The sequence below is a fragment of the Oncorhynchus masou genome, chromosome 13 (genome assembly GCF_036934945.1).
Source record: "Oncorhynchus masou masou isolate Uvic2021 chromosome 13, UVic_Omas_1.1, whole genome shotgun sequence".
In the NCBI taxonomy this organism is placed as follows: domain Eukaryota; kingdom Metazoa; phylum Chordata; class Actinopteri; order Salmoniformes; family Salmonidae; genus Oncorhynchus; species Oncorhynchus masou.
This window is the reverse complement of record NC_088224.1, coordinates 92,155,407-92,169,181: the sequence shown is the minus strand read 5'-3', so window position 1 is coordinate 92,169,181 and position 13,775 is coordinate 92,155,407. Positions and strand designations below refer to the sequence as shown.

General features: G+C 52.6%; 1 protein-coding gene across 1 annotated transcript in view; it reads right to left on the bottom strand.

The window, feature by feature from the left end:
- Window positions 1-13,775, bottom strand: part of LOC135553228 (glutamate receptor ionotropic, kainate 1) — a 195,201-nt gene that overhangs the window by 150,134 nt on the left and 31,292 nt on the right. The window lies entirely within an intron of this gene.

Here is a 13,775-nt window from a genome sequence, read left to right as displayed (position 1 = left end):
GAGGGAGGGGGAGGGAGGGAGGGAGGGAGGGAGGGCATGGGAGGGCATGGGAGGCTGGGTTCAAACACAACAACTGTTTCCTCTCTTTGGATTAGTTCCAAATGGCAATCTATTGCATTTATAGTGCACTACCAGGGCCCAGAGTCCTTTTAAACACAATTATGTACGAGCTAGCAGTGTGTCCCAAAAGAGCTTTGGTCAAAAGTAGTGCACTATATAGGAAATAGGGTGCCATTTGGGACACGTTTTTCTCTCTGTACAAAATCTCATTACAAAATCATGGGCATTAAAATGGAGTTGGTCCCCTCTTTGCTGCTATAACAGCCTCCACTCTTCTGGGAAGGCTTTCCACTAGATGTTGGAACGTTGCTGCGTGGACTTGCTTCCATTCAGCCACAAGAGCATTAGTGAGGTCGGGCTCTGATGTTGGGCGATTAGGCCTGGCTCGCAGTCGGCGTTCCAATTCATCCCAATGGGTTTGAAGTCAGGGTTCTGTTCAGGCCAGTCAAGTTCAGTCAAGTTCTTCCACTTTGATCTCGACAATTCATTTCTGTATGGACCTCGCTTTGTGCGCAGGGGGCATTGCCGTTCTGAAACAGGAAAGGGCCTTCCCCAAACTGTTGCCAAAGTTGGAAGCACAGAATCGTATAGAATGTAATGTTATGCTGTAGCGTTAAGATTTCCCTTCACTTGAACTAAGGGGACTAGCCTGAACCATAAAAAAACCAGCCCCAGACCATTATTCCTTCTCCACCAAACTTTATAGTTGGCACTATGCATTGGGGCAGGTAGCGATCTCCTGGCATCTGCCAAACCCAGATTTGTCCGTCTGACTGCCAGATGGTGAAGCGTGATTCATCACTCCAAACAACGTGTTTCCACTGCTCCAGAGTCCAATGGCGTTGAGCTTTACACCACTCCAGTCGACGCTTGGCATTGCGCATGGTGATGCTAGGCTTGTGTGCGACTGCTCGGTCATGTAAACCCATTTCATGAAGCTCCCGACAAACAGTTCATGTGCTGACGTTGCTTCCAGAGGCAGTTTGGAACTCGGTAGTGAGTGTTGCAACTGAGGACAGACTCGTTGCACTTCAGCACTCGGCGGTCCCCTTCTGTGAGCTTGTGTGGTCTACCACTTCGCGGCTGAGCCGTTGTTGCTCCTAGACGTTTCCACTTCACAATAACAGAGCTTACAGTTGACCGGAGCAGCTCTAGCAGGGCAGAAATTTGACGAAGTGACTTGTTGGAAAGGTGGCATCCTGCGACGGTGCCACGTTGAAAGTCACTGAGCTCTTCAGTAAGGCTATTCTACCGCCAATGTTTGTCTATGGAGATTGCATGGCTGTGTGCTCAATTTTATACACCTGTCAGCAACAGGTGTGGCTGAAATCGCTGAATCCACTCATTTGAAGGGGTGTCCACATACTTTTATAAATATAATGTATCAACGACCAATCATTGCTGAATATGAGCTATAACAGCACTGTATTGGGGACTTTGGTGTCACTATAGAAACGTATTGTACAACTGAATGTAGATACATGTGCAACTGTGTTTAGTTTTGCCCTCTCACTTTGGAGACGGTGTCATGTGACCTTCTGACTGTGTATAAAATGAGAGAACTCATGCCAAAGAGTCCTGCTGCAGCTGGTACCATTGATAGATTTCTAAAGGAGAGGAGAGGAGAGGAGAGGAGAGGAGAGGAGAGGAGAGGAGAGGAGAGGAGAGGAGAGGAGAGGAGAGGAGAGGAGAGGAGAGGAGAGGAGAGGAGAGGAGAGGAGAGGAGAGAAGATGGAAATAAAACCATAACAAATGGTAGTGAAAATGAGACCAGAACCTGTCAGAATTATATTTAAATTAAACACAATAATTTCTGGTCTGTATACTGCCAGGTTGGTGGGAATGGAGGGGGGGTGGAGGTGGGCAGGCGATGGTAAGAGGAGGAAGGGAAAGGCAGGGGGAGAGGTGGAAGGAATGGGGGCAGGAAGGGGGAAGCGGAGGGGGGTGAGTGAAAGGGTTTAGGGGTTGATGTAGGTTATGTGGTGGGTGCTCAAGCAGAAAAATCAACAACCACAGCCACAACCACTATCAGCCACAGCCACAACCAGCCACAGCCACAACCACAGCCACTATCAGCCACAGCCACTATCAGCCACAGCCACTATCAGCCACAGCCACTATCAGCCACAGCCACTATCAGCCACAGCCACTATCAGCCACAACCACAGCCACTATCAGCCACAGCCACTATCAGCCACAGCCACTATCAGCCACAGCCACTATCAGCCACAGCCACAGCCACAACCAACCACAGCCAGCCACAGCCAGCCGCAACCAGCCACAGCCACAGCCACTATCAGCCACAACCACAGCCACTATCAGCCACAGCCACTATCAGCCACAACCACTATCAGCCACAACCACTATCAGCCACAACCACTATCAGCCACAACCACTATCACAACCACAGTCACTATCAGCCACAGCCACTATCAGCCACAGCCACAGCCACAGCCACAACCAACCACAGCCAGCCACAGCCACAGCCAGCCACAGCCAGCCGCAACCAGCCACAGCCACAGCCAGCCACAGCCAGCCACAGCCATAGCCAGCCACAGCCAGCCGCAACCAGCCACAGCCATCCAAAGCCAGCCACAGCCTCAACCAGCCACAGCCACTGTCAGCCACAGCCACAAACAACCACAGCCAGCCAGCCAGCCACAGCCACAGCCAGCCACAGCCCAAGCCAGCCAGTCAGCCCAGCCACAACCACCACAGCCAGCCGCAGCCAGCCGCAGCCAGCCACAGCCAGCCGCAACCAGCCACAGCCAGCCGCAACCATAGCCAGCCACAGCCAGCCGCAACCAGCCACAGCCAGCCACAGCCACAACCAGCCACAGCCAGCCACAGCCAGCCGCAGCCAGCCGCAGCCAGCCGCAACCAGCCACAGCCATCCAAAGCCAGCCATAGCCACAACCAGCCACAGACAGCCAAAACCATTTTCAGCCAGCAACAGCCACAGCCAGCCACAGCCACAGACAGCCACAACCAGCCACAGCCAGCCAGAGCCAACCACAGCCACAGCCAGTCACAACCAGCCACAACCAGCCACAGCCATCCAAAGCCAGCCACAAGCCAGCCACAGCCAGCCAGCCACAGCAAGCCACAGCCAGCCACAACCAGCCACAGTCAGCCACAGCCAGCCAGACACAGCAAGCCACAGCCAGCCACAACCAGCCACAGCCACAACCAGCCACAGCCACAACCAGCCACAGCCACAGCCAGCCACAGCCACAACCAGCCACAGCCAGCCAGAGCCACAGCCAGCTAGAGCCAGCCAGAGCCACAACCAGCCACAGCCAGCCACAGCCAGCCACAACCAGCCACAACCAGCCACAACCAGCCACAACCAGCCACAACCAGCCACAGCCACAGCCAGCCACAGCCAGCCAGAGCCACAGACAGCAGCAACCAGCCACAGCCAGCCACAGCCAGCCACAGCCACAACCAGCCACAAACAGCCACAGCCACAGCCAGCCACATCCAGCCACAGCCAGCCAGAGCCACAGACAGCAGCAACCAGCCACAGCCAGCCACAGCCAGCCACAACCAGCCACAGACAGCCACAGCCAGCCACAACCAGCCACAGCCAGCCACAAACAGCCACAACCAGCCACAAACAGCCACAACCAGCCACAGACACTATCAGCCACAGCCACAACCTCAACCACAACCAGCCACAGCCAGCCACAACCAGCCACAGCCAGCCACAACCAGACACAGCCGGCCAAAACCAACCACAGCCAACCACAGCCACAACCAGCCACAGCCAAAACCAGCCGCAACCAGCCACAGCCACAACCAGCCAGAGCCACAGCCAGAGCCACAGCCAGCCACAACCAGCCACAGCCAACCACAGCCACAACCAGCCACAACCACAGCCACAACCAGCCACAACCAGCCACAGCCACAACCAGCCACAGCCAGCCACAACCAGCCACAGCCACAACCAGCCACAACCAGCCACAGCCAGCCGCAACCAGCCACAGCCACAACCAGCCACAGCCAGCCACAACCAGCCACAGCCACTATCAGCCACAGCCACTATCATCCACAGCCACTATCATCCACAGCCACAGCCTCAACCAGCCAAAGCCAGCCACAGCCTGCCAAAACCAACCACAGCCAGCCACAGCCACAACCAGCCACAGCCAGCCACAGCCACAACCAACCACAGCCAGCCACAGCCACAGCCAGCCAGAGCCACAACCAACCACAGCCAGCCACAACCAGCCACAGCCACAACCAGTCACAACCAGCCACAACCAGCCACAGCCACAAACAGCCACAGCCAGCGACAGCCACAGCCAACCACAACCAGCCACAGCCACAGCCAGCCACAACCAGCCAGCCACAGCCACAACCAGCCACAAACAGCCACAACCAGCCACAGCCACAACCAACCACAACCAGCCACAACCAGCCACAGCCACAGCCAGCCACAACCAGACACAGCCCGCCACAGCCTTCCAAAACCATTTTCAGCCAGCCACAGCCACAGCCAGCCACAGCCATAGCCAGCCACAACCAGCCACAGACAGCCAAAACCATTTTCAGCCAGCCACAGCCACAGCCAGCCAGAGCCACAGACAGCCACAACCAGCCACAGCCAGCCACACACAGCAAGCCACAACCAGCCACAGCCAGCCAAAACCAGCCACAGCCACAACCAGCCACAGCCACAACCACAACCAGCCACAGCCACAACCACAGCCACAGCCAGCCACAACCAGCCACAGCCACAAACAGCCACAACCAGCCACAGCCACAACCAGCCACAGCCACTATCAGCCACAGCCAGCCACAGCAACTATCAGCCACAGCCTCAACCAGCCACAACCAGACACAGCCGGCCAAAACCAACCACAGCCAACCACAGCCACAACCAGCCACAGCCAACCACAGCCACAACCAGCCTCAACCAGCCACAGCCACAACCCAGCCAACCACAGCCACAACCAGCCACAGCCAACCACAGCCACAACCAGCCGCAACCAGCCACAGCCACAACCAGCCAGAGCCACAACCACAGCCACAACCAGCCGCAACCAGCCACAGCCACAACCAGCCACAACCAGCCACAGCCACAACCAGCCACAACCAGCCACAGCCAGCCACAGCCAGCCACAACCAGCCACAACCAGCCACAGCCAGCCACAACCAGCCACAGCCACAACCAGCCACAGCCAGCCACAACCAGCCACAGCCACTATCAGCCACAGCCAGCCACAGCCACAGCCAGCCACAGCCACTATCATCCACAGCCACAGCCTCAACCAGCCAAAGCCAGCCACAGCCCGCCAAAACCAACCACAGCCAGCCACAGCCACAACCAGCCACAGCCAGCCACAGCCACAACCAACCACAGCCAGCCACAGCCAGCCAGAGCCACAACCAACCACAGCCAGCCACAACCAGCCACAGCCAGCCAGACACAGACACAGCAAGCCACAACCAGCCACAGCCACAACCAGTCACAACCAGCCACAACCAGCCACAGCCACAAACAGCCACAGCCAGCGACAGCCACAGCCAACCACAACCAGCCACAGCCAGCCACAGCCACAACCAGCCACAAACAGCCACAACCAGCCACAGCCACAACCAACCACAACCAGCCACAACCAGCCACAGCCACAGCCAGCCACAACCAGACACAGCCCGCCACAGCCTTCCAAAACCATTTTCAGCCAGCCACAGCCACAGCCAGCCACAGCCACAGCCAGCCACAACCAGCCACAGACAGCCAAAACCATTTTCAGCCAGCCACAGCCACAGCCAGCCAGAACCACAGACAGCCACAACCAGCCACAGCCAGCCACACACAGCAAGCCACAGCCAGCCACAACCAGCCACAGCCAGCCAAAACCAGCCACAGCCACAGCCAGCCACAGCCACAACCACAACCAGCCACAGCCACAACCACAGCCACAGCCAGCCACAACCAGCCACAGCCACAAACAGCCACAACCAGCCACAGCCACAACCAGCCACAGCCAGCCACAGCCACTATCAGCCACAGCCTCAACCAGCCAAAGCCAGCCACAACCAGACACAGCCCGCCAAAACCAGCCACAGCCATCCAAAGCCAGCCACAGCCACAGCCAGCCACAGCCTCAACCAGCCACAGCCACAGCCAGCCACAACCAAGCCACAGCCAGCCACAGCCACAACCAACCACAGCCACAGCTAGCCACAGCCATCCAAAGCCAGCCACAACCAGCCACAGCCAGCCACAGCCAGCCACAGCAAGCCACAGCCACAACCAGCCACAGCCAGCCAAAGCCACAGCCAGCTAGAGCCAGCCAGAGCCACAACCAGCCACAACCAGCCACAGCCAGCCACAGCCACAACCAGCCACAACCAGCCACAGCCAGCCACAGCCAGCCACAGCCAGCCACAGCCACAACCAGCCAGAACCAGCCACAGCCAGAACCAGCCACAACCAGCCACAGCCACAACCAGCCACAACCAGCCACAGCCACAAACAGCCACAACCAGCTACAGCCAGCCACAGCCACAGCCAGCCACAGCCTCAACCAGCCAAAGCCATCCAAAGCCAGCCACAGCCACAGCCAGCCACAGCCACAGCCAGCCAGAGCCACAGCCAGCTAGAGCCAGCCAGAGCCTCAACCAGCCAAAGACAGCCACAGCCAGCTAGAGCCAGCCAGAGCCTCAACCAGCCAAAGACAGCCACAGCCAGCTAGAGCCAGCCAGAGCCACAACCAGCCAAAGACAGCCACAGCCAGCTAGAGCCAGCCAGAGCCACAACCACAGCCATTCAACAAGAGTAATTTAGGCCCCCCGAGTGGCACAGTGGTCTAAGGCATTGCATCGCAGTGTAAAAAAAAAGGTTTTATATCTATTACATCCCAAATGACACCCTAATTCCCTTTATAGTGCCCTACTTTCAATCAGGACACAGGGCTCTGGTCAAAAGTAGTACCCAAACTATATGTAGGGATTAGGGTGCCATTTGACACAGGCACAGTGTGTTACACCCAGGGTTCAAAGAGCAGAACGCTGTGGAAAACATTAGGGTTAAATCCAGGCAGATGAAACGCCATCAACGCCTACATAACATGACCAGACTAGAGAGAGACTGTGTCTTAGGGCACACTATTTCCTTTCTACTACTTTTGACCAGTATATATGTAGGCAATCGGGCGCCAACTTGGGGATGCGAACGTTCTGGAGATCTACCGATCTCCTTTTACACAAACGAGCTGAAACATCTGGATCCACAGTCTTTGCGTTACTGACAGAGGCAGAAATAAAGCTGAAGGATATATTCAGTACAGTTGACGATCACATTCACAACCAGCCAGACAAAGACAGCCCTGAACGTGCTCACACTTTTGGTTCAATAAAACAATAGAATATGACAGAGGTGTTATGAGTCCTGAGAAAACAAATATCTCAATAATGTAGACAATCATCTCAACGCAATCTTGGAATTAGGTCACGTGATCAGATTAGAAATAGTATTAATTAGCACATTTTTTTTAATGTACAAGCTGAAATGTTACTCAAACCTCCCATGCTACTGTCACCTCCCATGCTACTGGCACCTCCCATGCTACTGGCACCTCCCATGCTACTGTCACCTCCCATGCTACTGTCACCTCCCATGCTACTGGCACCTCCCATGTTACTGGCACCTCCCATGCTACTGGCACCTCCCATGTTACTGACACCTCCCATGTTACTGACACCTCCCATGTTACTGAAACCTCCCATGTTACTGAAACCTCCCATGTTACTGAAACCTCCCATGTTACCGACACCTCCCATGTTACCGACACCTCCCATGTTACCGTCACCTCCCATGTTACCGTCACCTCCCATGTTACCGTCACCTCCCATGTTACCGTCACCTCCCATGTTACCGTCACCTCCCATGTTACCGTCACCTCCCATGTTACCGTCACCTCCCATGTTACCGTCACCTCCCATGCTACTGGCACCTCCCATGTTACTGGCACCTCCCATGTTACTGTAACCTCCCATGCTACTGTCATCTCCCATGTTACTTTCACCTCCCATGTTACCGTCACCTCCCATGTTACTGGAACCTCCCATGCTACCGTCATCTTCCATGTTACCGTCACCTCCCATGCTACTGTCATCTCCCATGTTACTGTCACCTCCCATGCTACTGGCACCTCCCATGCTACTGGCACCTCCCATGCTACTGGCACCTCCCATGTTACTGTCACCTCCCATGCTACTGTCACCTCCCATGCTACTGTCACCTCCCATGTTACTGTCACCTCCCATGCTACTGTCACCTCCCATGCTACTGTCACCTCCCATGTTACTGTCATCTCCCATGTTACTGTCACCTCCCATGCTACTGTCACCTCCCATGTTACTGTCACCTCCCATGCTACTGTCACCTCCCATGTTACTGTCACCTCCCATGTAACTGTCACCTCCCATGCTCCTGTGACCTCCCATGTTACTGGCACCTCCAGAGGTGTAAATCAATTGTTTCATCCCAAATTGCACCATATTCCCTTTTAAGTGTACTACTTTGATCAGTGCACTACATAGGGAATAGGGGACATTTTCAGGCACACACAGTGCTTTCAATAATTAGATCCTCACATCAGACCGATTTCATCTTTTCAGCTCCTCACCTCCACACATGGGTTTGTTTACATGTCCACCACTACAATCCACCTGGAAACCGCGGCAACCATCGGGTCATTGGACTTTCTATGAAAAACTATCTTGGCGGAATTGCTGGTGAAATTATGATCGATGTTTGAAGGGGATCAGCCAGGGCTTTTTCTTCAGGAGCGCAGCTTCACTCAGCCTCACTCAGCCTCACTCAGCCTCACTCAGCCTCTCTCAGCCTCACTCAGCCTCGCTCAGCCTCGCTCAGCTTCTCTCAGCCTTACTCAGGCTCTCTCAGCTTCTCTCAGCTTCTCTCAGCCTCACTCAGCCTCACTCAGCTTCACTCAGCCTCACTCAGCCTCACTCAGCCTCACTCAGCCTCACTCAGCTTCACTCAGCTTCTCTCAGCCTCGCTCAGCTTCGCTCAGCCTCACTCAGCCTCACTCAGCTTCACTCAGCCTCACTCAGCCTCACTCAGCCTCACTCAGCCTCACTCAGCCTCACTCAGCCTCGCTCAGCTTCGCTCAGCTTCACTCAGCCTCACTCAGCCTCACTCAGCTTCACTCAGCCTCACTCAGCCTCACTCAGCCTCACTCAGCCTCACTCAGCTTCGCTCAGCTTCGCTCAGCCTCGCTCAGCCTCGCTCAGCCTCGCTCAGCTTTCCTCAGCCTCACTCAGCCTCACTCAGCCTCACTCAGCTTCACTCAGCCTCACTCAGCCTCACTCAGCCTCACTCAGCCTCACTCAGCCTCACTCAGCCTCGCTCAGCCTCACTCAGCCTCGCTCAGCCTCGCTCAGTCTCGCTCAGGCTCACTAAGCTTCACTCAGCTTCACTCAGCTTCACTCAGCTTCACTCAGACTCACTCAGACTCACTCAGACTCACCCAGGCTCGCTCAGCTTCTCTCAGCTTCTCTCAGCCTCACTCAGGCACTCTCAGCTTCTCTCAGCCTCACTCAGGCTCGCTCAGCTTCTCTCAGCATCTCTTAGCTTCTCTCAGCCTATCTCAGCCTCTCTCAGCCTCTCTCAGCCTCTCTCAGCCTCTCTCAGCCTCTCTCAGGCTCGCTCAGCTTCTCTCAGCTTCTCTCAGCCTCTCTCAGCCTCTCTCAGCCTCTCTCAGCCTCTCTCAGGCTCGCTCAGCTTCTCTCAGCTTCTCTCAGCCTCACTCATCTTCTCTCAGAGACGCTCAGCTTCTCTCAGCCTCTCTCAGCTTCTCTCAGCTTCTCTCAGCCTCTCTCAGCTTCTCTCAGCTTCTCTCAGCTTCTCTCAGCTTCTCTCAGCTCCTCTCAGCTCCTCTCAGCTCCTCTCAGCTTCTCTCAGCCTCTCTCAGCCTCTCTCAGCCTCTCTCAGCCTCTCTCAGCTTCATTCTTCTAGATCTATTCAGATGAACACACACACGCACAAACACACACACACAAGCTCTGGTTGTAGGGTACATTGATTCTAAACTAAGGTTTATGAGAAGCTTATTTCAATAAAAGGTATGCATCATTTCTATCAGTATGCATCTGTCCTGTCTGTACCTCCTCCTCTCCTCTCCTCTCCTTCTGTCCTTTCCTTCACTCCTCTCCTCCTCTCCTCTTTCTCTCCTCCTCCTCTCTTAACCCCCCCTCTCCTCCTCTCTTAAACTCCTCCTCCTCTCTTAACCTCTACCTCCTCCTCTCTTAAACCTCCTCCTCCCCCCTCTCTTAACAGAACGGATTCCCTGCTGATGTATACCATGTTTTCCTTATAATCCTACCTGAGGATTCTTCTAGATCTATCCACACGAACACACACACACACACACACACACAAAGACACACACACAGACACACAGCCGCAGACACACAGACACAGACACAGACACAGACACACACACAGACACACACACACACACACACAAACAGACTGTGAAATGAATCTCATGATTGCCAACATGCCACCTCATGGATTCACTCTGTTCTGATCTGCAGCACTAGAAATCCTGCTTGTCCACCTCAGCAAAACACTGAAACCACTAGAATACTAGTGCTACAGGCATACTGTAATGTAACCTTCTGCTCTGTTAATATGTCCTACTGTAATGTAACCTTCTGCTCTGTTAACAGGTCCTACTGTAATGTAAACTTCTGCTCTGTTAATAGGAATATTGTAATCTAACCTGCTGCTCTGTTAATAGGCCTATTGTAATGTAACCTTCTGCTCTGTTAATAGGTCCTACTGTAATGTAACCTTCTGCTCTGTTAATAGGTCCTACTGTAATGTAACCTTCTGCTCTGTTAATAGGTCCTACTGTAATGTAACCTTCTGCTCTGTTAATATGTCCTACTGTAATGTAACCTTCTGCTCTGTTAATAGGTCCTACTGTAATGTAACCTTTCTGCTCTGTTAATAGGTCCTACTGTAATGTAACCTTCTGCTCTGTTAATATGTCCTACTGTAATGTAACCTTCTGCTCTGTTAATAGGTCCTACTGTAATGTAACCTTCTGCTCTGTTAATAGGCATACTGTAATGTAACCTTCTGCTCTGTTAATATGTCCTACTGTAATGTAACCTTCTGCTCTGTTAATAGGTCCTACTGTAATGTAACCTTCTGCTCTGTTAATAGGCATACTGTAATGTAACCTTCTGCTCTGTTAATAGGCATACTGTAATGTAACCTTCTGCTCTGTTAATAGGTCCTACTGTAATGTAACCTTCTGCTCTGTTAATAGGTCCTACTGTAATGTAACCTTCTGCTCTGTTAATAGGCATACTGTAATGTAACCTTCTGCTCTGTTAATAGGTCCTACTGTAATGTAACCTTCTGCTCTGTTAATAGGCATACTGTAATGTAACCTTCTGCTCTGTTAATAGGCATACTGTAATGTAACCTTTCTGCTCTGTTAATATGTCCTACTGTAATGTAACCTTCTGCTCCTACTGTAATGTAACCTTCTGCTGTTAATAGGTCCTACTGTAATGTAACCTTCTGCTCTGTTAATAGGCATACTGTAATGTAACCTTCTGCTCTGTTAATAGGCATACTGTAATGTAACCTTTCTGCTCTGTTAATATGTCCTACTGTAATGTAACCTTCTGCTCTGTTAATAGGTCCTACTGTAATGTAACCTTCTGCTCTGTTAAAGCTATTTTGTGAAACAGATGATGCCAATGAGTCACTGCCAGTGCAGTACAATGCTGTGGACTGGAGCGTTCTATTAGGGCTGTGTTGAAGGCCTAGCAGAACCTTTAAAAGCAATTCCCCAGACTTCTGCGGAGATTGCATTCATGCTAAAGCACTATGGAGGTCGGCTCAAAGCGCATGGTCAGGATTCACAAACAGTGTAGTTATTCCTACTGTAATGTAACCTTCTGCTGGTTTGTCCTCTGACAAATCAACTGTAAATTTCGGTGTTCCTCAAGGTTCCGTTTTAGGACCGCTGTTGTTTTCACTATATATTTTACCTCGTGGGGATGTTATTCGAAAACATAATGTTAACTTTCACTGCTATGCGGATGATACACAGCTGTACATTTCAATGAAACATGGTGAAGCCCCAAAATTGCCCTCGCTAGAAGCATGTGTTTCAGACATAAGGAAGTGGATGGCAGCAAACTTTCTACTTTTAAACTCGGATAAAACAGAGATGCTTGTTCTAGGTCCCAAGAAACAAAGAGATCTTCTGTTGAATCTGACAATTAATCTTAATGGTTGTACAGTCATCTCAAATAAAACTGTGAAGGACCTCCGTTACTCTGGACCCTGATCTCTCTTTTGAAGAACATATCAAGACCATTTCAAGGACAGCTTTTTTCCATCTACGTAACATTGCAAAAATCAGAAACTTTCTGTCCAAAAATGATGCAGAAAAATTAATCCATGCTTTTGTCACTTCTAGGTTAGACTACTGCAATGCTCTACTTTCCGGCTACCCGGATAAAGCACTAAATAAACTTACTTAATGTGCTAAATACGGCTGCTAGAATCCTGACTAGAACCAAAAAATTTGATCATATTACTCCAGTGCTAGCCTCCCTACACTGGCTTCCTGTCAAAGCAAGGGCTGATTTCAAGGTTTTACTGCTAACCTACAAAGCATTGCATGGGCTTGCTCCTACCTATCTCTCTGATTTGGTCCTGCCGTACATACCTACACGTACGCTACGGTCACAAGACGCAGGCCTCCTAATTGTCCCTAGAATTTCTAAGCAAACAGCTGGAGGCAGGGCTTTCTCCTATAGAGCTCCATTTTTATGGAACGGTCTGCCTACCCATGTCAGAGACGCAAACTCGGTCTCAACCTTTAAGTCTTTACTGAAGACTCATCTCTTCAGTGGGTCATATGATTGAGTGTAGTCTGGCCCAGGAGTGGGAAGGTGAACGGAAAGGCTCTAGCAAACAACCACCCTTGCTGTCTCTGCCTGGCCGGTTCCCCTCTTTCCACTGGGATTCTCTGCCTCTAACCCTATTACAGGGGCTGAGTCACTGGCTTGCTGGGGCTCTCTCATGCCGTCCCTGGAGGGGGTGCGTCACCTGAGTGGGTTGATTCACTGATGTGGTCATCCTGTCTGGGTTGGCGCCCCCTTGGGTTGTGCCGTGGCGGAGATCTTTGCGGGCTATACTCAGCTTTGTCTCAGGATGGTAAGTTGGTGGTTGAAGATATCCCTCCAGTGGTGTGGGGGCTGTGCTTTGGCAAAGTGGGTGGGGTTATATCCTTCCTGTTTGGCCCTGTCCGGGGGGTGTCCTCGGGTGGGGCCACAGTGTCTCCTGACCCTCCTGTCTCAGCCTCCAGTATTTATGCTGCAGTAGTTTATGTGTCGGGGGCTGGGGTCAGTTTGTTATATCTGGAGTACTTCTCCTGTCCAATTCGGTGTCCTGTGTGAATCTAAGTGTGCGTTCTCTAATTCTCTCCTTCTCTCTCTCGGAGGACCTGAGCCCTAGGACCATGCCCCAGGACTACCTGACATGATGACTCCTTGCTGTCCCCAGTCCACCTGGCCGTGCTGCTGCTCCAGTTTCAACTGACCTGAGCCCTAGGACCATGCCCCAGGACTACTTGACATGATGACTCCTTGCTGTCCCCAGTCCACCTGGCCGTGCTGCTGCTCCAGTTTCAACTGTTCTGCCT